Raw genomic sequence first — 22,974 nt, 5'->3', positions numbered from 1 at the left:
TCTATTACTCGTTTGAAGTATTAAGTATCGAAGTACTAAGCATAAAATTTTCTTTACATCAGTATTCTTTCTTGTTGTCTTCCTTTGGTAGGAAAATGAGAAATTCAACTGTAAGGAAAAGTTCTTGTACATTGGAACTTGGTACAAAACTAGTAAATTAATTTGTGACTGGTTATTTTGAATATTCTGCTGTTGTCATACTACTGTCTTAAGATTAGTATCCACTGGGATCTCAATATAACGAGACTGATATCTCTTTTAAGTATAGGTATTACAGTAAGTCTTGGAATTACCTTATCCACATATAACTACTCGTCAGACAATTAAGAGGTGACTTTTTGGACAGCTTAGCGTTTTCGGGATATCAGGGGCTACGTTTTCTGCTATTTCTCCTCCTTTCATTATTGACTTTGTGCTTCAAGTATCTCTTTTGGAATCATTTTGTAGTTTCTTATAGGGCACTGCCAAAATCTATATACACAACTACATGACTACTCTGCAACTCACATTTTAAGTGTTCGGCAGGAGTTTCAAATAACAACTTTAGACTATTTTTCTACCGCTCCTTTCTCGGCGCAACGAAAAACTCCATATCCACAGCCATGACCCTCTCACCCTCTTGTTCCACCCATTGCATGACAACACAACATGAGCTGCCCATCTTTCAACTTCTTCGTCTTCCACCTATCCTAGTTGGTAAGGTTCCCATACAGAGCAGCAGTACTCGCGAAGAGGACGGACAAGCGTAACGTAGGGAGTATTTTACTAGATCTGTATTCTGCCAGGAGAAAGCAGTCTTTGCCTTCCCCACAAAATTATCTGTGTAATGGTTCCAATATAATTTGTTCCTAATGTAACGAAAGTTTGAGTCAAGTCTGGAGACGTGTTCAGATAGCTTAACTTGACGACTGCAAATGATAAGCACGAAATCTGGTTTCGAATATCGGGCTGGCACGAATTTTCGTCACTTCATTACATTGCAGGCCCAACATATCTGAACGGTTTCCTCATCATTCCATGTCACTCAGTATACATTGATTTAGTCCTCATCAGTCCCTGGCGCAAGATACCGCTTTAAATGATCGTATAATTAATATGTCAAGTGCAGACCACGGCAAACACATTGTCGTGAGCCACGTAAAACTTATATTCACCAGACTGAATGTGAAGCTCTGGCGCTGCTGTCCGCACCTTTCATCAGGTGACTTAACGTGAGAGTGTGTAGTACAATTTAACTTGTTGTGTTACGAGTAAGTGCTCTTCGCCTGATAAGGATTCAGAGAAACTTCGTTTTTTATTGTGGTATCTAATTTTATTTTTTGGATAGACCTATGCTCTTTCTGGGTGCCTCTCTCTCTCTTTAGTAGAGTTACTGGTTGCAAGTTGCAATTCTAGTCTTCGTTCCAGCGACCTAGCGGCGGAATTAGAGTTGTCTGCTGGTACATCTTCATGACGTGATCTTTAATTCTTTGCATCTGCATTTTTTCCTCCACTGCTTCATGGAGGTTCCTGGACAGGAAGTCTCTGGGTCCGAGGTAGGATGAAAGATTCGTCGAAGTACAGTATTTTGTTGTTTTATGCAGAACAACTCCTAGAGAGCGTGCCGAAGTGGTCCAAGGTATGAGTTGAGTTGTAAAGCCTGTTGTCGCTTGGTGTTCGCTGCTAGGCTTTTACAGGGTGTTTCAAAAATGACCGGTATATTTGAAACGGCAATAAAAACTAAACGAGCAGCGATAGAAATACACCGTTTGTTGCAATATGCTTGGGACAACTGTACATTTTCAGGCAGACAAACTTTCGAAATTAAAGTAGTTACAATTGTCAACAACAGATGGCGCTGCAGTCTGGGAAACTCTATAGTACGATATTTTCCACATATCCACCATGCGTAGCAATAGTATGGCGTAGTCACTGAATGAAATTACCCGAAACCTTTGACAACGTGTCTGGCGGAGTGGCTTCACATGCAGATGAGATGTACTGCTTCAGCTGTTTAATTGTTTCTGGATTCTGGCGGTACACCTGGTCTTTCAAGTGTCCCCACAGAAAGAAATCACAGGGGTTCATGTCTGGCGAATAGGGAGGCCAATCCACGCCGCCTCCTGTATGTTTCGGATAGCCCAAAGCAATCACACGATCATCGAAATATTCATTCAGGAAATTAAAGACGTCGGCCGTGCGATGTGGCCGGGCACCATCTTGCAAAAACCACGAGGTGTTCGCAGTGTCGTCTAAGGCAGTTTGTAGCGCCACAAATTCACGAAGAATGTCCAGATAGCGTGATGAGTAATCGTTTCGGATCTGAAAAATGGGCCAATGATTCCTTTGGAAGAAATGGCGGCCCAGACAAGTACTTTTTGAGGATGCAGGGACGATGGGACTGCAACATGGGGCTTTTCGGTTCCCCATATGCGCCAGTTCTGTTTATTGACGAAGCCGTCCAGGTAAAAATAAGCTTCGTCAGTAAACCAAATGCTGCCCACATGCATATCGCCGTCATCAATCCTGTGCACTATATCGTTAGCGAGTGTCTCTCGTGCAGCAGTGGTAGCGGCGCTGAGGGGTTGCCGCGTTTGAATTTTGTATGGATAAAGGTGTAAACTCTGGCGCATGAGACGATACGTGGACGTTGGCGTCATTTGGACCGCAGCTGCAACATGGCGAACGGAAACCCGAGGCCGCTGTTGGATCACCTGCTGCACTAGCTGCGCGTTGCCCTCTGTGGTTGCCGTACGCGGTAGCCCTACCTTTCCAGCACGTTCATCCATCACGTTCCCAGTCCGTTGAAATTTTTCAAACAGATCCTTTATTGTATCGCTTTTCGGTCCTTTGGTTACATTAAACCTCCGTTGAAAACTTCGTCTTGTTGCAACAACGCTGTGTTCTAGGCGGTGGAATTCCAACACCAGAAAAATCCTCTGTTCTAAGGAATAAACCATGTTGTCCACAACACACTTGCACGTTGTGAACAGCACACGCTTACAGCAGAAAGACGACGTACAGAATGGCGCACCCACAGACTGCGTTGTCTTCTATATCTTTCACATCACTTGCAGCGCCATCTGTTGTTGAAAATTGTAACTACTGTAATTTCGAAAGTTTGTCCGCCTGAAAATGTACTGTTGTCCCAAGCATATTGCAACAAACGGTGTATTTCTATCGCTGCTCGTTTAGCTTTTATTGCCGTTTCAAATATACCGGTCATTTTTGAAACACCCTGTATATGCAATAAAGGCAGTGCGCCAGTTAGGTGACGACCTAGAGATGATGTGGCACGCCTCTTAAAATCTTCTCTGGAATGCTGTAGGTTTGGACTGGTGTAGGGAAGCGTATTCAAATACAGAGAAATGTAAACAAGCAGAACATGGCGCTGCGGTCGGCAATGCCTATATAAGACAAGTCATCTGGCGCGGTTGTTAGATCGGTTACTGCTGTTACAATGGCAGGTTTTCAAGATTTAAGTGTTTCAACGTGGTGTACCGTGATTATCAGGAATCCGTTAAAACGTTTTATCTCCGACATCACTGCCATCGGAATAAGATGATGCAAGAACGGGTCGAACGACGACTAAAGGGAATCGTTCAACGCCACGCAAGTCAACCCTTCCAAAAATTGCTTCAGATTTCAGTGCTGGGCCATCAACAAGTGTCGGCGTGAGAACCATTCAATGGAACATCATCGATATTGGCTTCCGGAGCCAAAGGCCCACTCGTGTACCCTTGATGACTGCACGACACAGAGCTTTACGCCTCGCCTTGGTCCGGCAACAGCGAGGTTGGACTTTCGATGACTAGGAACATGTTGCCTCGTCGGCTGAGTCTCGTTTCAAGTTGTACCGAGCTGATGGGCGTGTACGAGCATGAATACAAGCGCATGAATCCATGGACACTACGCCGGCCGAAGTGACCGAGCGGCTGTAGGCGCTACAGTCTGGAACCCCGCGACCGCTACGGTCGCAGTTTCCAATCCTGCCTCGGGTGTGTGTGTGTGTGTGTGTGTGTGTGTGTGTGTGTGTGTGTGTGTGTGTGTGTGTGTGATGTCCTGTCCTTAAGTTAGTAAGGTTTAAGTCGTTCTAACTTCTAGGGGACTGATGTCCAAAGAAGTTAAGTCCCATAGTGCTCAGAGCCATTTGAACCATGGACATTGCATGTCAGCAGGGGGCTTTTAAAGGTGTTGGAGGCTCGGTAATAGTGAGGGAAGTGTGCGGTTGGAGTGATGGGACCCCTGATACGTATAGATACGACTCTGGCAGGTGACACGTACATAAGCATCCTGTCTGATCCCCTGCATCCATTCATGTCCATTCGGCATTCCGATGGGCTTGGGCGATAGTAGGAGGAAAATGCGACATCTTACACGACCATAATTGCTACAAGTGGTTCCAGAAAAACTCTTCAGAGTTTAAATACTTTTGATGGCCACCAAACTCGCCAGACATGATCGTTACTGAGTATCTCTGGCACGCCTTGCAACGTGCTGTTCAGAAGAGATCTCCACCCCTCGTACTCTTACGGATTTATGGACTGTCCTGAAGGATTCGTGGTGTCAATTCCCTCCAGTACTATTTCAGACATTAGTCGATTGTTGCGGGACTTCTGCGTGGTCGTAAGCACCCTACGCGATAGTAGGCAGGTGTACCAGTTACTTTGGCTCTTCAGTGTATATTATAATGGGTGGGGCTTACTACGGAGTCCTGAGGTGTTCCTGCCCTTATATCCTTTGTAGCGTATAAATTTTATATAACAGTACACTGTGCCAGATGGCGTCTAACGCTGTGAAACGTCTAGCAGAATCACGCCAATGTACTTTTAATAACTGAAAGCCATTGTGGCCTTTTCGACAAGTGTCAGTTGTAGCGACGGTGTTGAACGTGCTCACCTTAATCCCAATTGGTCTCGAGGTAGATTATCTATCGTAGGGCGTGTCTCCATTCCTGTTAGGAGAATCGCTCCGCAACTCTTTTGCGTCCCCGGTACTTGGACTGGTTGTCGGTGAGCGGGAACGAGCGCCGGTCCCTGGCGGGTGAGTGTAGAGTGGTGTACCCTCCCCTCCTCGCCTCGCGTCACGGCTGGCCGCCCGCTGCTCGCACGTACGCCGGCCGCGGCTGTGTGCCGCATCGATCCGCTGGCTGCCGAGGTCGCCATGCCGCGCGGGGCGTCGCCTGCGCCGGCCGCATTCCTGCCGTTCCAACCTGCACGGGGTCGCTGCTCTCTCTCTCTCTCTCTCTCTCTCTCTCTCTCTCTCTCTCTCTCTCTCTCTCTGTGTGTGTGTGTGTGTGTGTGTGTGTGTGTGTGTGTGTGTGTGTGTGTGTGTGTCCTCTCCTGTTCGCGTTTCCCTAAAAAAGTATTACCTCTAGATTATGTCAACTGTTCCGTTACTTCCTGAAATGCCTGTGGTACCAGGACAGAGCGGATTAGTTTATGGAAAGGGGCGAAAACGAGTTCCTGCCAGTTGCACTCAATATATAAACTTTATTTATCAACACACAATATTACAACAAGGATGCAAAACGCTCGTGCCCTAAGGGCAAGACAAGGACGTTAATTTAAGAGATACTAATACTCAGCTGTAGGCCACGTATCAACAAAATATGTTTAATGGCTTAAGGCCTAGAAAGAGTTTCAATCTAAAGGCAGAAGTCCTTATCTTAAAACCTCTCCAGTAAAATTCGGCTGAAGGCCCCCATATAAAAATATAACAACCTCATGTCTTAAGGGCAAGACAAGAACATTAATTTAAGAGATATTGATATTCAGCTGAAAGCCACACATCAACCAAATAACTAAATACCAAACAGGGAAGCCGGCCGCGGTGGTCTCGCGGTTCTAGGCGCTCAGTCCGGAACCGCGAGACTGCTACGGTCGCAGGTTCGAATCCTGCCTCGGGCATGGATGTGCGTGATGTCCTTGGGTTAGTTATGTTTAAGTAGTTCTAAGTTCTAGGGGACTGATGACCTAAGATGTTAAATCCCATAGTGCTCAGAGCCACTTGAACCAAGCAGGGAAAATACTGCGTAACACACAAGGAACGGCGCTCAGAAGTTTCCAAGGGTTGGCCTGGGATAGTAATACTAAGTCCCGTTTAGGAGAGACAGGCAGCCTGTCCAACGACTTTTTAATGTGAAGGTAACCCAACGGACAGACAGCCGACCGACCAATCAACCAAATCAGTTCCGCTCTACGCAACCAGCAAAACGACTGAAATATTTCAGTACGCGACACACAGAATATTGGCGCCCACAACGACCAACAACACCTCAGCTGTCGAACTACACGCAGTGCTGGACAGCAACAACACAAGGGAAATACACTGCCTAAAATTACGTCGACGACCAGGGTAGGTAACCGGAACGTCAACGGCCACAAGGCAGAAGATACCGCCGGTGAACTTCAATAACAGGGAATAAATTAAGTTAAATTTCACCGGAAGACGGCTGGAATCTTAGCCGATTTGAATACACACACGTTGTTGCTCGCAGGAATGTCCCATAAGTGACAACCAGAATCAAACGAAGATATGTAAACAGTTGAGGCTCGATAATATGTCCAAGATCGGTGGGCGACGAACTTCGTAGCACTCGCAAGCAGCACCTCACCCCCCAACCGCGCGTGCACGTCGCCAGCGGCTCCAGCCCGACCCCGCGCGATGGGGGCTTGCTTGCTGCTCCACGCCAACCGACCGACTGGACTGCTGCTCCGTCGCGACTGCCCTGCTGGTGCGTCTCCCACTCACTCACTACGCACTACACGACGACTTGGAAATACTATCGGTGGCTCCAGAGATGGTACGACAGTGCGCTTATCTATACGCGCTGCTGCTGCTGCCACTCACGGGCAAGTAAGGCAGGAAGTTAGTGACGCCAGAAAACGAGGCGGCACTACCATAACAGAAGATGACAAACAATTAATGGGATGAACACGAGCCGTGCACGGCTCACTTGCTTAGTCATTTTACTCCACAATCCCCACCAAGGATGCACGATGCAGCTGTTATAATTGTTGCATAGTGTACTACGAGTAACAGTGTTTGGCGAGAACAATGGCCTCTTCACAAAAACGATTCTCGTTTAAGAGACAAGAATACTTCTCCACACTTATTATGGGCTACACTGACCTGTTAAGATACCAGCAGTGTGTTTCTTATAGATCTTGTCACACGTTGTTACACCCATCTGACATGAACGATAAATACCGGATCGGAATTCTGAAATAGGTAGCACTGGTGACTTGCACGCTGGTTTTGTAAAAAGACTCACAGAATTCTCGAAACAATCGTGCCCGCGACAGGCAAAGGTCCCGAGTTCGAGCCTCGGTGCGGCACACAGTTTCAATCTGCCAGGAAGTTTCAGTCATAAACCTTGTCTTTCGCCACTACTGATTTCACTTCTTCGTTTCTGTTCACTTTCGCTTTGTAGAATAACTTGTATGTATTGAATGGTACTGACTTTCATCACGCATTGGCTGCTGATCTTGCAACTGCATAGGATATTGTTCTGGATACATTCTTCTTTTACCGGTAATTAAGGACGATCATTTACTAAACTTAAAGGAAACACTGACTTGAGTAGCCTTTCCTTACAATCGTCCACCAAAGATGCTTTGCTACAGAGAGCATCACCATCAGCGAACAATATGAGTATGGTCTTGGCCGTTCCTACTTTTCCTTTAGGCATGATTGATTTTACGCTGCTGGCCATTAAAACAGCAAATTTCTTTCATTGTGCATGTCCATATAGTAGAACGAATACATGATAAAATTTGTGACTTGGGGACATATATGGTGCGAAATATAGTACACAGCACGCAACCTCTGGCACCTTAACAGCTCTTGACATAGCTGGGCATAGAGTTCAACAAGATAACACAAGACCGCATGCTGTCTTGACGCACTTCTGTGCAGTGTGTTCTATGGTCAGCACGTTCTCCAGATCTCAAACACTTACTTGATGATGATGATGAGTCCCATACTCCGTTTACCGAGCGTAGGGGAGCGACGCGGGAGACCCGCGCCGCCATACTAGGCAAGGTCCTAGTGGAGGTGGTTTGCCATTGCCTTCCTCCGACCGTAATGGGGATGATTGATGATGATGATGAAGACGACACAAACACCCAGTCATCACGAGGCAGGTGAAAAATCCCTGACCCCGCCGGGAATCGAACCCGGGACCCCGTGCTCGGGAAGCGAGAACGCTACCGCGAGACCACGAGCTGCGGACTTACAGGAAATAAATGCCTTTGTCCTACCTACTTTGCGATGTTGCACTGAAATGCTATTCATTCCAAATACCCTAGCACGTAGTCTACTTCGTGACAAGTCGAAGTTTGTTGCCTGTCGCCATCATGGTGTTGCTATTTCATTGGCCAGCTGTATAGTTTCGTTTCGGTTTAAATTCACTGCTGAGTATAGGTTACTCTGTTCCATGGAAGCAAGCTTATTAATGGACGTAATCTTTTTAAAATACTCGCGATCAGTACTACTCGCGATCATAATCGCCAGCAGCTTGGTTGAAATGTGAACGTAGCGGCTCCATTACTTTCTGCAGCTACCGCTTGCTTTTAGTACAGGGTCGTTGAGGTAAAACAAGCCGTTAATCAGCATGACGTCAGCAGGTGTGAGTAAGGCCGGCGTTAATGGTATTGGGCGAGTGTCTGAGGTCCCATAGGAGCGCGCTGTTGGTGATAACGCCTCCCGTGTTCCGTCCTCTCCCTTCCGACCACCTGGCCGGTCACTCCAGCCACCCACGCGACGCTGAGGGGGGAGCCGCGGCACGCGCCGATGGCCGCGATAATCCCTACCCAGCCACCAGGCGGCCACTTAGCGACTCTGGCGTACAGCGGTGGCCTCTCTGCGACCCGCCAATGCCTCGCCGCCACCTTACGACAGCCTTTCTGTTCTCCGTCATACATATTTATTGCTTTGGTCTTTTGTATTGGATTCGAGGCATCATGGTCAGTCATTAACAATTGCCACCAAGAATTTAAAAAATGGTTCAAATGGCTCTGAGCACTATGAGACTTAACTGCTGTGGTTATTAGTCCCCTAGAACTTAGAACTACTTAAACCTAACTAACCTAAGGACGTCACACACATCCATGCCCGAGGCAGGATTCGAACCTGCGACCGTAGCAGTCGCACGGTTCCGGACTGCGCGCCTAGAACCGCGAGACCACCGCGGCCGGCCCACCAACAATAACTCCAAAGGTATGGTAGCAGCTGAAAAGTTTGTGGGACAAAAGTTACATGGAACAAGGGGGCCATAATATAACGTTGGTATTTTTGTTGCTAGGTGGAATCGCTTCAGAGATATGATCAGTTTTTTTAAATGGGATGCTATAGTTTGGTAGTTATTTGCTGATAGCGGCTGTCGGGACGAACCCACTGATGTGTAACAGTCTTTGATGGACAACGAAGGTCACAAATGTAGCATGAACGTCCATTTACAGAAGGTGTTCGAAGTGATGACCATTGGTATCAATGCAGTGCTGCACTCTTCTTATCATAAACTGAGTGGCATTCCTTATCACTTCGGTACTTATCGAAACACATACTCTCGCAAGTCTCTCTCGCGTATCTTCAGGTGTAGTTGGAACGTCATTATAAACGATGTCTTTTACGAGTCCCCACAAGTAAAAATCCAGAGTTGCCAAGTCTGGAGAACGAGCCGGCCAAGAGCCCACGACACATCTCCTCCGTGTCCAGTCCAACAATATGGGAATCGTCTCTGCAACTCATTTCTAGCCATCAGCGAAAAACGTGCCGGACACCCATCGTGTTGATACCACATTCGGTTCCTTGTTCCTAAAGGTATTTCTTCCAATAACAGACCTACTGTTTCTTGCAGGAATGTGGTGTACTGCCTGCCATTAAGATTTCCTTCGATGAAACAGGGGCCTATAATTCTGTCCCCCAGAATCCCACACCATACATTCACCGACAACGGTTTTTGGTGTGTAACTTGCCGCAGCCAACATGGATTTTCAGTTGCCCAATAATGTATGTTATGCAAATAAACATTTCAGTGGCTCGGGTGACTGTAGCCTCGTCAGTAAATAAAATCAAATCAATGTGTCATCCCTCTGAATCTGAAGTTGAGCCCACCAGCAGAATTCGGTGCGAAGCATACAATCCGTACCAGTTAATTCCTGGTGAAGACTGTTATGGTAAGGATGACGTTTATGGGGATGCAGAACACGAAAAACACTACTCTGGCTCATGCCAAATTCCCTTGCGATTTGACGCGAACTAACACTAGGATCTCGTACCACAGTGGCAAGAGTACCAATTTCCATTTCCTCTTTAGTAACTTTCCCTTGACGGATATGTTTCCGATGCGTTAAAGATCCAGTTGTTCTCAATTTATCATACACACATTTAAATGTACGGCGTGTAGGGTGAGGACGTTCAGGATATCTAGTCTCAAGAATTTCGTTGGCATTCTCCGTATACGAGAAGCATATCGAATTGTTCTTCGAAGGAATACATCATTCACATTCGCTTGATTCGACGATACTAGTCTTACCGTTCCTATTAGTGTTGTATTGCGAAACCATCTAATGGTATTTACATGTCACGGCACGCTAGATGGAACGCCGTATTCGGCGAATATTTACTATTTGCACGATATAAGAGAGAATCGTCAAAGCATGTGTTTCCATAAGCGCTGAAGAGATGAGGAATACCACTCAATCCATGATAAAAAGATTGCAGCTCTACACTGATACCAATGGTCATCACTTCGAACGCTTTCTGTAAATGGACGTTCATGCCACCATTTTGTCCTTCGTTGACCTTCAAATACCTTACCGTAACACATCAGTGGGTTCGTCTCGGTAGCCGCTATCAGAAAATAAATACCAAACAATAGCACCCCATTTGTGTTTTTTTTCCGATGTTGACCTTCATATCTCTGACGCGATCTCACCTAGCAACAAAAAACCAACGTCATGTTATGGCCCCCATTGTCCCATGCAACATTTGTCCAGTGCAGGATTTGGATTAATTTCGCCCAGACAGGATTCAAAGCGAGTCCTCACAAACAGGAGTCCAGTATTTTGCAGATGCGCCACATAGCGCGTTTAGACGAAAAATTGTCTTGAGGTTCTGACTGCTGTTTAAACCTAACCTTAAACATTCAAAATCGCTATTATTTAATGTTCTTAACCGGTCTTGGTTTAAATGAACAATCTTCAGAAGTGATTTTGAAACACGACGTCCAATGACAGTCTTGTACAGCACTATTCCATGAAGGTGCAGCATTGCAGGACTGTTTTCTTCTTCCTTAAGAACATCTAATGATACTTTGATAAAGCCGTAATTCGTCACAAGTTCTAAATACTTGTGGTTTCGGTTTAACTGCAGTCAGTTTCCGTTATTCCAACAGACACAGACTAATAGTATTGAGTCTTTGGGTCTGAATTGAGCTACTAAACAATACACAAAGTGTGTTCCTAAATGGTTTGGAGGAAATCCTGCTATATGAATGGATTTGTTTACATGAAAAGCAGCAACAGAGTTCAGGAAGTTGCGATTACAGATAATTTCTTCAGTTTCACTAACACTCGCTCAACACCTTTAAGAATCATTTCAGTCTGAAAGGAAATGAGACGAAACAACCCTTTCAGATGGTATCTGTCCTGAGCTCCGAATAGGTATCAAGGTCAGAGACGCAAAAGAAAGAAATAAATAAAAGTAATGACGTACAGGTACTCCAAAGGGATTAGAAAACACAATAGTGCGTGATGCAGAGATTCATGTACAACATGTAACTATTACCGTACATAAACGTACGTTGTGAACTTGAGAAAACACGCTTTTACGCACAAATTAGCCACTGCATGCCATGTGTTTAACGAATACTAACAATCAGCCAAGCCATAACCTTGAAAAAATTCTCGACAACGATTAAACTGGCTGTCATTTTTGACAACCTATAACTGCAAAGTAGTCAGCACATAGGGATCATTGCAGTTAATGGATCAATGTTCACTCTGTTCACATAAAATTTTGTCCATCCTGTTAATTTTATAAACCTACCTTCATTGGCGTCAAATCGTATGGTCATTCTAGTAGTGTAACGCGTTTTGCTCGGATTAGAAGACTCGTTAATACGAAACAGCTAGTAGATAGTGTAACGTGATCCGCAAATTCTAGAGAACGAGGCCCCGGCAATACGCAGTCAGAGCAGTTGTAGCCATAAGGTAAATATGGAAGCATCTTAGAAGCATTCCAAGAACAACTCCAAACTGGGCGTTTACGTATTCCTTTACAACAATGTCAGACAACGCTTAATGGAATCGCTTATATAGTTCGGATGTAGGGTGTTGTCTGGAAAACCTTGTTATTATAATGACATTGTCCTTTAAGGACAAAATAAATGCAGGGCAGACCCGTTAGAAGATTCCTGTATGTTATAGTCCGTTTGATATTATAATCCCCATGCACGACATTATAATGAATTATATTTTCGTATTGACACAAAATATATCTCGTCTCGTCCGGTAGTTGTTTCCACCTGTGTAGTAGATGGACTGCAAGGCACTAAGCAATCCTATCTGTTCGAAGGCCATTTGTATTAGCCGAAGGAGGTTCCGTATCGACCTTCCTTTCCATACGACCGAATCAATGTCAGGGACCGAGCTGTGCTGCGTTCCGACTAACTTCAAACTGAGCTCACTTCTACGGTTAATGTATGACGCCAGCAATCAAAACAGTCACAATAACTACACGAATTTTATCTACTTTCGTACATTAATGCTTTTTAGAATATCATGCCGGAATAAATGTGATTTCTTTAAGGAAAAAGGAAAAGTGGTGTACAACAACGAGATGTAAAAATTCGTCGGGCATACCTACGAATTAAAAGTACTTTTCCAAGGGTCTAGAATCGAATAAGAAGGCGGTATGGTTGAGACTGTGAACTTGCATTCAAGAGGTATGACGTTCAAACTGCAGTCCGGCAGTCCATGTGTAAGTTTTCTATAATAGGAAAAGGTAGCTCCGCGATCAGACCGAGGGAAGTACTGGTTGCCGACCGGCTGTCGTGCCATCCTTGCCATGTGCCATCCTTGCCATGTGCCATCCTTGCCATGTGCCATCCTTGCCATGTGCCATCCTTGCCATGTGCCATCCTTGCCATGTGCCATCCTTGCCATGTGCCATCCTTGCCATGTGCCATCCTTGCCATGTGCCATCCTTGCCATGTGCCATCCTTGCCATGTGCCATCCTTGCCATGTGCCATCCTTGTCACGTGCCATCCTTGTCACGTGCCATCCTTGTCACGTGCCATCCTTGTCACGTGCCATCCTTGTCACGTGCCATCCTTGTCACGTGCCATCCTTGTCACGTGCCATCCTTGTCATGTGCCATCCTTGTCATGTGCCATCCTTGTCATGTGCCATCCTTGTCATGTGCCATCCTTGTCATGTGCCATCCTTGTCATGTGCCGTCATTTCGATGAAAAACGGAGGCGCGTGGGCTCATAAAGTGTCCTCCCGACCGCCGTCAGCTCCCCAGACCTTGGAGCCACCACATCTCATTCAGGTAGCTCTTTAACTGGCCACGTATGTCCTACATCTTCTTATTCGCTGTAAGTTTCTTCTTGTCAGTGTCACAGTTCTTAACCCGACTCTCTCCTGTTTTACTCGCTAAACTCTAGTGTTGGATCGTAGCTCCTGATTTTTTTTGTCAGTCATCAGTCATCAGACTTCTGACTAGTTTGATGTGATTCATAGATAGATATCCAACGATCACAGGCCCTGCAGACCACGCGCTGCTTTCACGAACTGCCTCCATTCCTTACTGTTTTGTGCCCGGTTCCTCTGTGTATTCAATCCCTAGGACTGCTAGGTCCTTAGCAAGGTCGTCCATCCAGCGCTGACTTGGTCGTCCACTGAGGCGTTTGGTGTTTGGTTTCCCCTGTAGTGCCATCTTCGCCTGTCTTCCATCTGGCATACGGGCTACATGGCCCACCCATTGTATGGTTTTATTGTGATTCAGAACAACCGCCAGGAACACCTTCAACTGTTCCACTGTCAGCCATCTTGTTTTTATACCTTCAATTGTTCCACTGCCCGCCATGTTTGTTTTCACAGCAGGTAAACAGTGAAACAGTGATAGTGGGAACTATATACAGTGTTTCACAGTGATGAAGATGAGGAAAAAGAAAACGAAAGTGAAACATTATGTAAATGCGGACACGGACACACACACACACACACACACACACACACACACACACACACACACACACACAATTAATTTTCAGGCATAGAAATAACACATTTCAAATCGTAATTTTGGCTTAAACAATTTAACTTCTTTAAGGTAGGTGGTTGCAGATGACAAACTGTGGAACAAAACTGTCACTGTAGAAACAACACATCAAAAAAACCACACCATGTGTTAAAAAGGTATGAATTCATAATTTGTTTTTTTTCAGATATATGTAATTACGATTTAAAAACTAATAGGTACATATATACAAAAAGTAAAGAACATTGTTTATCCTTAACAGATGAAAAATGAAAGTCCACTGAAGATGCTGCAACTGCAGTGAAACATGTTTGGGTTAAAAAAACAAAGTTGTGTTTTGCTAAAGGCGGACCCTAACGAAAAACATACGTAAAGCAAACGGTGTTTATGGCTCTACGGCTTCGTTTAGTAAAGGGTGTAGCTTGACTCGGAAGCGGCAGAAGACGCAAGAGATGGGGAGGGGGCATCTGGGAAGCAACGGCGCGGGCCCCAGCCAGAGCCTTTTCCACGAAGAAGCCCTGCCTGAGTCACTGGCGCCATCTTGGCGCAGGTGGCGATCGATGCGCCACACGCAGGTCGGCGGCGGTCCCGAGTAGCGCACCAGAACAGAACACAACTGAACAGTGCAAAGCCGACACAACAGACAAGACAGTGACTGCTGCTGGTCACCTGTTTAACTTTCTAGGCGTGCACCCCCCCCCCCCCGGCCCTTCTCTCTCTCTCTCTCTCTCTCTCTCTCTCTCTCTCTCTCTCTCTCTCTCATTCTCGTGGCCATTTGTCAAGATGTCACTTGCGCCTCAGGCTGCGATCGTAGTGGCATCGACAACAGTCGCTAGATGCCGTCGCCAGAAGTTGCCCGACAACATCGGCCGATAGCTTGACCAGAGCGCATCCGGCATCCTTCGTCTGTAGGTTAGAATCAATTCTAAGCTGTACCTTTCTAGAAAATAATGTGGCGCGAACCGTAAACTCTCTCCCTCAGTTACTGGAGTAACTAGATAATTTTTAGGAATACATGAGATGAAGAGAGAAACGTTCTATTACATAGTCGAGGTGATTCGTGCACAGCACAGCCTCAAATAAATTCAGCGAAACAGACATAAGACAGTTAAACGTGAATGACTGTCATTCAGCATATGTGTGAAAAGCACCAGTTTGCCTTTGTTCTACAATATTACTTTCACTGTTAACCGGTTTTCGGCTTACAAGGCCATCTTCAGACATTTACTGAGTATTAACACCAAAGAAGTTACAATGTTTGCAAACAACATTGGAAGTGAAGTAACACGTGTAGACTGAAGTAGGAACGTAGAGTGAGTAACATGAAAAAGTAAAAATTGAAGCTCCTTCTTTCTTGGATCAAACTTCTCTGTTTTTCACGGTTAATATTTCGTGCTGAGAACGTCGGCCGTTTCGACCGAAGAAAACACTCATTTACATTTCACCGATTGTCGTCCGACCACGGCGAGACTGTAATCATAGTGTTAGATGACGGAACCTGCCAATGTCGCATTTACGATGTGCAGACCTGCGGGTTGAACCACTCGTGCGGGCGCTACCGAGAAGTTTTCTGATAACTGAGCGACAAATGCAATGTTTCGGAGCTGCTTTTGCTTTAACGCAGAGTTTGTTTCTTATTTAAATGTATTCAGCGAGCTGCTCTGCCAAATGCTCAGTCAGACGCTACTGACTTTGTTAAACGGAGCAAAACATCAGTCGACCAGATGTACAGCGTCCAGTCGGGTAACGCTCGGGACCGCATGTGTCCGATAAGTGCAGTGTTTGACTTTGGGAAGAACCAACAGTTGGGCTGGACGGAATGCGATATAGCAGGCGGGTCAGTCACACCGCTGTGTACAATCTGATCCTCCAGAACATGCTCTCGGGCACTGCACGCACGAAAATGTCTGGTATGCGTTCGGCTAACTTAACTGCTCATATCTGCGTCTGTGAGAGTTTTCCCGAAATAATATGGACATCTTACTTCGCTGGCTGTTTCTCGACTTGTGTATAGTGAAAGGATTTTATCGAAGCTCACTTCCCATGAAGGCAAGCTGTGTTTGAACTGCGTAATGTCTAGCTAGTGCCACGGCAATGTAGTGCCATACAAGCAAAAGGAAACTTCCAGAATGAGATTTTCACTGTGCAGCGGAGTGTGTGCTGATATGAAACTTCCTGGCAGATTAAAATTGTGTGCCGGACCGAGACTCGAACTCGGTACCTTTGCCTTTCACGGGCAAGTGCTCTACCAGGGAATCTGCCAGGAAGTTTTATATCAGCGCACACCCCGCTGCAGAGTGAAAATCTCAATCTGGAAAAATCCCCCAGGCTCTAAGCCATGTTTCCGCAATATCCTTTCTTCCAGGAGTGCTACTAGTTATGCAAGGTTCGCAGGAGAGCTTCAGTAAATTTTGGAAGGTAGGAGGCGAGGTACTGAAGGAAGTAAAGCTGTGAGGACGGGGTGTGAGTCGTGCTTGGGTAGCTCAATTGGTGGAGCACTAGCTCACGAAAGGCAAAGGTCCCGAGTTCGAGTCTTGGTCCGGCACACAGTTTTAATCTGTCAGGAACATTCAAAAGGAAACGTATTAGACAGAACTGCTACGAAAATGCCTTTTGATCTTAACATCCGCCAACGGGGGTGGCCGAGCGGCTCTAGGTGCTACAGTGTGGAACTGCGCGACCGCTGCGTTCGCAGGTTCGAATCCTGCCTGGGGCATGGATGTGTGTGATGTCCTTAGGTTAGTTGGGTTTAAGTAGTTCTAAGTCCTAGGGGACTGATGACCTCAGATGTTACGTCCCATAGTGCTCAGAGCCATTTGAATCACTTTTTTTTTTTTTAACATCCGTCTAAACAATACATGAAAACGTTGTGAACTGCACGTGTGAAACATTCGTGATAGAGAGCATGGCAAAATTCTAGCGAAAGAGGCGAGTTGAACGAAGAGACTTCGGTGTTGAAAAGAGAACAACATTAAATATTTAATGTCGTCTAGCGAGTCTACTGTCATAAGCTTCCCTGGTATGGCCAAACTTTCAGGAAACATTCCTCACACACAAATAAAGAAAAGATGTTATGTGGACATGTGTCCGGAAACGCTTAATTTCCATGTTAGAGCTCATTTTAGTTTCGTCCTCCTACGCTCAATGGAGCACGTTATCATGATTTCATACGGGATGTGCCTTTACAAGTACGACACAAAATGTGGTTCATGCGCGATGGAGCCCCTGCACATTTCAGTCGAAGTGTTCGTACGCTTCTCAACAAACCGATGGATTGGTAGAAGCGGACAAATTCCATGGCCTCCACGCTCTCCTGACCTCATCCCTCTTGACTTTAATTTATGGGGCATTTGAAAGCTCTTGTCTACGCAACCCCGGTACCAAATGTAGAGACTCTTCGTGCTCGTATTGTGGATGGCTGTGATACAATACGCCATTCTCCAGGGCTGCATCAGCGCATCAGGGATTCCATGCGACGGAGGTTGGATGCATGTATCCTCGCTAACGGAGGACATTTTGAACCTTTCCTGTAACAAAGTGTTTGAAGTCACGCTGGTACGTTCTGTTGCTGTGTGTTTTCATTCCATGATTAATGTTGTTTGAAGAGAAGTAATAAAATGAGCTCTAACATTGATTATGCTTAAGTGAAGTCAGTTCACTGCTGTGCATGTTTAACATCGGTATAGCCAGCCTTCAGGGACCTCAGATACAAAAACATAGCCTTGGTTCACGGTGAATAACTTTACGGAAAAGACGAGTTAGTTTGGTAACCCAGACGCGGCTCTCGGTAATATAAAATAGTCGGCAGGTGCTAAGAAGCCCAGTAAGAGACAAACTTGTGTCGCATATGAGAGGGACGTGTTTCCCCTGCGGGCAGGCAGTGCAGCTGCGGAGTGGCAGCTGGGCCTCGCTGTGGGTTCCGCCACCTGCCGCTTCTGCGAGCTTCCGGAGGCCTCGCCGGAAGAACGCCCGCAGCCCGCAAGCCGTAAACACCGGTATTAAGGGGCTGTGGAGCGTGCCCGCGGGGGCGTGGCTGAGCTACAGGAGCGATACCGGCGGCAACCTGCGAGCCGTGCTCCATCGCCTACCGTAACTCACACGCTAGAATGATACACTCTTATAGAAAGTAGTGTGGAACAACTCTCTTCTCTCTTGAACAAATCATCTTATCGAAACCTTTTTATCCGTATCACACATTCTTCCTCTCGTCACTTTTCCCAAGCTCTACTGGTCGTCTACGTTAATATGCAATTTCGTGGTCGTTTCTGTTCCACGTAGCCGGCCGATGTGGCCCAGCGGTTCTAGGCGCTTCAGTCTCGAACCGCGCGACCGCTACGGTCGCAGGTTCGAACCCGTCCTGAGCATGGATGTGTGTGATGTCCTTAGGTTAGTCAGGTTTAAGTAATTCTAAGTTGTAGGGGACTGATGACCTCAGAAGCTAAGTCCCATAGTCCTCAGAGCCATTTTTTTTTTTGGTTCGCGTAACGTCGGACCTCTAATTTGACTGTTTCGACTCGCCTTCGGAGACGCGCTGACTATTAAAAACGTTCGCTCGCGCGAATAAAAGTCCTCGCATTGTCAACACTACAATGCTCGATTGACTATCTGCCAGATTGTCAAAGAATGTGGCGTCGGTAAAAGTAGTAACCGTACATGATGCGAGACTAAAACACTATGAAGGATGCTTAAACGAAGCCGATAGTTAGCTTCAAGAACGATGCCGTCATCTGATTCGTGTGTACGCACCGTTCCATTTTTTAGTGACTGGCGACTGCGTCCTAGTCCCTTAAGACTCGTCATATACACAAAGAACGACATTGATTTTTCGCAGTTATTTTTCATGCACAGAGCGAAACGTCTGTAGCAACAGTGTCGTGTAGCGAGGCGCCACGTACCGAGTACTGCATTCAACTCTCGCCGAGGTCATTATCTTACTTCCAGCACTGGTTGGCTTTCGCGAAGGCCACTCGACTATACAGCAGCTACCCACAGTGGTCAAATAAATCGTGACAGTCTACAATAACGGAGAATACTGCGGGGCCACTCTTTTTACACATAATGAATGCGTTCGACAGTGTCTGGCATCAAGAACTGCTACACGAGGTACACATGTCAGAAGCCTCTGGATCCTACGTGAAAGTAAAGCTATCTACGAGGACGGACGTTCGTCGTGAGAGCTGGAAAGTCAACACCCTCCGCTCGGGTGCCGCAAGGGTCGGTATTCGGCCACGTTGAGTTTTCCGTCCACAGAATCCATACCATTGATGCCACGAGTAATGAGAGCCGTCTGTGTGGAGGACGCAGCTCGCCTCACAGTGGCCCTCCACAGCAGATTGCGAGGAACTTGTCGGGAGCTAGATAGATAACAACCCAGAGGCGAATCGGGTTTAATATCGCGAAAAGCCAAGCCGTGGTGTTTTCTAAAGAGTACTGCCAGACCTTCCGGCTATCCAACTACTTGAAGAGTTCGAATGCTACGATATGATTCTCACATCACCAAGTTCATCGTGTAACAGAAAACGAGTATGAGCGCTTTACCCACTACTACGTTAGACGTCTGATCTATCGAGCCAAAATGAACCGATCAATTCTCAGGTGTACATTCACCCAGTCACAGACTGTGGAAGTGCAGCTTCGGGCAATGTGGGGAAAACGCATTTTCAGAAGCTACAGACCATGCAAAATAATGCACTACGCGGAATCTACCAGTGCCGTTATATTTCCCATCCCGTTAGCGACAGAAATCTGCAGGTAAGCTTGAGGTTCTCGAAACGTTCTCAAGAAATGCCTGTCGCCTGTACCGGACTAGAAGAGCATCCGAAAATCCACTGACCAGCCAACTAGTTCGTGGAATGAAATTCGAGTAGCCTTATAGTCGACAACATTGGGCTACTGCACGAATAAGTCTTTCCACTTTCGCTTGCGAGATGACACAAGAACGCACCAGAATGTAATAGATGTAAATCCTGGTTTTAACGAGCATTGGCAAATTCGCCAGTGTTCACTACCATTCGAATGGGCTTGTGAACAAGCGTTTACGTTACGGGGGGGGGGGGGGGGGGGGGGAGAAAGAGGACGCGAGATAAGGAGTACAGCCTACGAAAGCTGTACTACTGTTTTTTGGCGCTGATGATTTGCACACGGGATATAACAAAGTAGCCTATAGTTAGAGCAACGACGCAAAACTTTGATGTTCAGACAGGATTATTTTGCACGACGAACGCAGTGTTTTTGAGGAAGTAAGCAAACTGGCGTACAAAAGGAAGGATTTAGATGCTGAATTGCACTCAAGTTTTCCTTGGCGTTATTCCAAAACTTTTTACGTACGTCGTTAGATAGTTTCCGGTGGCTTCTCGTTGGCTTCTCATTACAACTTAGGAGGAACTTTAAAAAAGCCGAATACCAATTACGGACAATCAGCATAATCTGAAGAAACAGTTTTGTTATTAACAAGAGTTTCACATTTCAGTAGTTGCTATATGAGTATACCATATAATTTCTGTTGTCTGCAGTGACATATGCGAAATAGTTTATTAAAGTGTACACAAGAATTGTAGCGTCAATAAAATACGATTAATGTAAAATATGTATACGACGTGTCACATAGGACATTTGATAAAATCTTCTATATAGCTTGCTAGAGGGCAGGTACCATGATTTTGGTTAAACAGTTTTTATTTATCATCAAAACTCTGTAGCACAACAGTCATGCATCAGCCATATAATTACAGCTATAATGAACGTAAGGAACTAAAATGATCAGGTCCTTTGCTTATTTTTATTTTTAATTTTCATTTGCATAATAGGTACATATTCGTACTGGCCTACTTTTAAGGAAATTTTTGAGCTTTTCCTTTTTAATAAGAAGAAATACTAAGCTCTGCTTATCCATTCCATGCTCACATGAATTTATCATCATTCTCACGTCCTCAGATGGACCTTTGAGTACTTCGTCAATTTTCTACCAATCGCATTTCTTTTCCTTCAGCATTTGCGCTGTGGATCTCTTGGATCCCAGAAGTACTAGTGACATCTATATTCGTCTACTAACAACATTACACTCTCTCCAGAGTCCTGCATCGCTCAGTGAAGTCGTGTCAGCAACAGAAGTAAACAATACAGCAGACGAAAGCCTTCTGTACTACCATCCGCGAAGCGGAGATCCTTAGATGGTTCTCTGAAAAACCGACAACTTGTTGAACATTAGCGAATGCGAACAGAACGCGACCAAATGCAATTCGCTCGCGCTCACCTATCGTTACACCGGGGAGAATTCTCGTTGGCTGATGCTCGTCCCTTTGTGGTCGCTCCGGAGTAAACCAGGCTCAAAACACAGCACGAGACATTAGCAGGCCACGCCACAGGATAAAAACTGCAGCCCCCTCCCTCTCCATTGGGAATAATGAGGCTGTGCCACTGCGCCAGGGAGTCGCGTGGACAGGACGCGATAGGACGAGAGGGGGGGGAGAGGCGGTGGGGCGGCTGCGCGTGGCTGGCGCTGCCTGCTGGCTCTCCCTGCTGCAGTACGCGGCTCACACCTCGTGGCATAACCTCTGCCGGCCACAGCGGGGGCGGCCTCATGTAATGTAATTCAGTGCATGTCGGTTTCGCCCTGCGTGGAGCTGATGGTGTGCTCTTTCGCTACTCCACTTAAGGCGGTTAGTGGTCAAAGCGTATTAAGCAGCCTCCCGGCTAGCTGGAATTGCGGGTAGTTCTCGACATCCAAGACACTTCGGCTAGCACCCCTACTCGATGTAGGGTGTAAATTACCGACACTCTGACCCGGATGTTTTTTTTTTATGACGTTCAGCATTTCTGAAGTCGATAATTAGTGGTCAGTCTTACCAACAAAACTATTTTTTCTATGCGGAAAATCCACAAAAATTCAAAACTGCCTTGTCCTGCAGAGTCGCTCAATTCTGAACAGTCATTTTCCGATTTTCTAGGCGATTATTGGTTGGGCAGAGTTTTCTTACGAGAGCTCGGAACCAGTTGCTAGCTGAAGGTGATCTTCAATCAAGAGACTGACTTAGCGAGATGGTACTGAAACCAATATATTACATTTTGTTTTGTATGGCGGGCAACCACAGCCAAACTTCCACATTTTTCCAAATAAAAATCCGCACTGGCTGTATGAGTGATTTTTATTAAATCTGCGACCGGTTTCGCACCACTTATTGGTGCATCCTAATGCAATATACGCTGTTTATAATGTTAACATGTTATAAATAGCGTATACTGCCTGAGGATGCACCGATAAGTGGTGCCAAACCGGTCGCAGATTCAATAAAAATCATTCATACAGCCAGTGCGGAATATTACATTTACTTAAGAGTAAACTTGATGCGCAGTTCTCAGGGCTGACTTTTGGCCTATTCACTTTCGGCTCTTATCTCGTTTTGTCAGTGGAGGCAGGCCAGAATGCGGTGGCGAGAGGAGGTGGACAAACCTGGGTATCTCTCCCGGGCGGCAATTTCAGGGGGCGCCAAATTCATGAAGGAAAAATCCTTGTTTCACAAAGCGCCTAGCATCCAGCGCACGTTGGTTTATCGATTATTAATATATGATATTGAAACGCATCCCTGTTGGTTTTTGAGTACTTTTGAACACATTCTAAGTTGATTTTCGAATGTGTGTTATAACACACGTGATGTCTCTGCGGGGAATCGGTGTCGCATTTAGAAAGAAAAAAAACTTTCCCGCAGAGCAAAGGGGACGGGGTT

The 22,974-nt window shown here is 46.0% G+C and overlaps 1 pseudogene; it reads left to right on the top strand.

The window, feature by feature from the left end:
- LOC126267604 (metallophosphoesterase domain-containing protein 1-like) overlaps nt 1-22,974 on the top strand; it is an 88,191-nt pseudogene that overhangs the window by 56,491 nt on the left and 8,726 nt on the right.

This window comes from Schistocerca gregaria, chromosome 4, assembly GCF_023897955.1.
Source record: "Schistocerca gregaria isolate iqSchGreg1 chromosome 4, iqSchGreg1.2, whole genome shotgun sequence".
NCBI classification, from domain to species: domain Eukaryota; kingdom Metazoa; phylum Arthropoda; class Insecta; order Orthoptera; family Acrididae; genus Schistocerca; species Schistocerca gregaria.
The sequence above is the reverse complement of the archived record's forward strand: the minus strand, read 5'-3'. Positions and strand labels throughout refer to the sequence as shown.